Source organism: Crocodylus porosus, unplaced genomic scaffold (genome assembly GCF_001723895.1).
Source record: "Crocodylus porosus isolate Cpor-Errol unplaced genomic scaffold, CroPor_comp1, whole genome shotgun sequence".
Classification (NCBI taxonomy): domain Eukaryota; kingdom Metazoa; phylum Chordata; order Crocodylia; family Crocodylidae; genus Crocodylus; species Crocodylus porosus.
The window spans coordinates 70,253,831-70,256,841 of NW_017728931.1; the positions used below are offsets into that span (position 1 = coordinate 70,253,831).

Consider the following 3,011-nt stretch of genomic DNA (forward strand, 5'->3'; position numbering starts at 1 on the left):
GACGACTAGTATCTAAAGACCTGTACTCTTCAGGAAAAGAAGTAGTTCTAGCCAATGGGAATACTGTTACCTTCTATTCCTGCACCATATCAATGGCCTGTAACCTATCAAGTATCCAGGAACTACAAAGAGAAATAAAAGCACTTAGAGTCTCCACAGCAGATTTTCTGCCACTGAAAAGATGTCTTAACCACACACACACGTGGACCCTCTAGGATATTAATTTACTTGAGGCCACTTTTATACTTGCATAAAAAATACTATTTTCTATAAAGATATTTCTAATCTACATATTTCTTAGATAATCACTACTAACCTAATAGTACAGACAGAATGGGATGTTTTCTCAGGGGAAAAAAATGAGAGTCTTATGTGGATTTTGATGTACAAAAATTTGTACAAATATTTGTTTTGTACCATAAGCTTTTGCAAATAATATAGAATACCACATATCTTTGGAGTTGCTGCTACATTTAACCCTAGGCAGAACTGTTATTAATATAACTTTCCTTGCAAATTCACCAATACATGATTCTAATTTAAGTCTATATTTTTCCTGCATAATACAGACAATTTGAAGAGATAAAACCATCCCACAACATTAACAAAATGGTGCGTCTGTATTGGTTTGAGGAAAAACCCAAGTCATCCCATCTTTTGCATGCATAAAACAATGTTATCAATGCAGGAGTTCCACATATTTCCAAGTTCACAAGTCTGGAAACATTATATCAGCTACAAAATTTAAACTAAGACATGCAGTAATTCCTGACGTTCAGATTTAAATATCTATTTTTAGGTCCCTGGATTCATTCAGAACAAAACAAAACAAAACAAAACAAAAATCCCTCTTGTTATATACTAGAACATAAAACAAATTTTTTCAAAAAGTTTTTTTTAGTCCATCAAAATCAGCATTCCCTCCAAGGTATGCAGCGTGCATGGCCATGCAAGCACACCTGGCCACGTGGCATGAGCACAGCTGCATGGCCATGCAGCGTAGAGGAATCACTGATCAAAAGATAAGAGCATTACTTTGAGATGAAGAAAGACTATTCAGTAGAAAGCAAAAACAATGAGTATACTATCTCTATTGAAGATGAAATATATTATACCAAATTTACAGAGAGAGAAGGGGAGAAAGATAGAAGGGTTAGGCAAGCAGGCTACAGATGCAATGCCCTTCAGATATGGATGTAACTCCAATATTAACTGAGAAAGCTGTCAAATAATTAGTTATGCAAAATTTAGCAACAATATTAAGATGTGGTGGAGCTCCAGGGGACATTTCTACTTCTTTAAATTACCACAAAGACTCATTGATAACAAAGGGGTGTGACAAGTTCAGGTCACAACAAAATGAGCCTAACCTGACCACTTCAGTGTCTTTGACCAAAAGAGCTGTACCCAAAACAAGACCATAAAAAAAATTAGTATGGTACGAGAGGGTATAATCTGCAAGCCTGAAGTCATTTCAGCATTTACTGTGTAAGATAGTACTGCTGTGCATGATTTCATTCTGTTATGAAGGTATACTAAATCCACAGTTGATGCTATATTGATATGAGGAAGTATTTCTTTATTGTTACTTTTGGAAAGCAAGCAGTTCACAGACAGGAAAGTTACAGATGTTCTTAAGGAGATGGAAAAGAATAAGATAAAAATCTTAGGCTCGGCATAAACTAGGTGGAGTGGGCAACGTGCTCTTAGTCCTAATAATGGTCATCTCTTACCACTTCTTATTGCAAGACATAATAAGAGTTTTAGAATAAACATTGATCAGCAGAAAAAATAGGTCATTTTTAGGATACAAAGCCATGATAAAATGTATTCGAAGATGGAAAAGCACCCAGTAAGGGGCAGTTTGCTCCAACTTGGTACAATGGCAGAGGCTGAAGAGAATAAACAAAACTTTAACGTAGCTATCAACTGTAAAATACAGGAAACAGATCCCCCCCACAGGGACTTTACATGCATTTTTAGTGATTGCAATACAAAGGTTGCTAGGAATAGCTACTGTGGATCTATCGGTGTGCTAGAATTCCATTACTGGTGCAAAAGCCACTCTTGTAAGGCTTACGTGATTTAAAAGGAGGAAATGAGCCCAGAGGCTGTTGCATAACCATCTATGGTACGTACATGATAACAGTCATGTAAGAGCACCATTAAGCAAAATAATTTGGTATCAAGAAAGTTTTAAACTACTAAATGTTAAGAAAACAAAGATGAGCATAACCAAAAAAGACATCACCGATGAGGAAGCAGCTGAAGAGATAACATGTTCTGAACACCGAGGATGTATGCTTAACATTAAGGTAATCCAAAACAAAACATCAAATGGAGATCACTGACTATACATAAAGCTCTGAAAAACAAAACACAATTTGGAAACACTCATGCTGTTTCCATGAATTTTAAGGTGCAACTTCTGAGGTAGTAGTTTTGATTAGGACATCAGTCTGAGTTCTTGGCATTGAAGAAAAATGAAAAACGGAAGAAAAAAATTGAGATGCTGCCATACATAAAAGGAAAAACTTCCCTCTACTTGACAGACAGCAAGTCAAGAATTAGATGACCTCATGCAGACTGGATAGAGGACATCAACAGTAGAGGTGCACTGATACATTGGTTTGACATTGGATCAGTATGGATATAAAGAAAATTGGCTGTAGCAGAAATTGGTCCAATACGGCTGATAATTTCGCCAATAAATGTCCCTGCATGCATGCAGCCGCAGTGCAGCACAGGCAGCAAGGAGGACAGCCCAGCAACAAGGAGAGCTGCATGCAAGTGATAAGTCCATTGTGTCGGATGGGGAGGGGAGAGGGAAGGGGCATAGTGGGGCAGATTATTGCCTCTTGCAGTGAGAGACAGAGGGGACTGGGACTGCCCCACCAGGGTGGGGAGGGTTTTCATAGTTTCATAGCTGGTAGGGTAGGAAGGGACCTGAACAGATCATCAATTCCAACCCCCTGACATGGCAGGAAAAAGTACTGGGGTCAAATGACCCC

General features: G+C 38.1%; 1 protein-coding gene across 2 annotated transcripts in view; it reads right to left on the minus strand.

Moving 5' to 3' along the window:
• Positions 1-3,011, minus strand: part of TMTC2 (transmembrane and tetratricopeptide repeat containing 2) — a 367,617-nt gene that overhangs the window by 261,774 nt on the left and 102,832 nt on the right. The window lies entirely within an intron of this gene.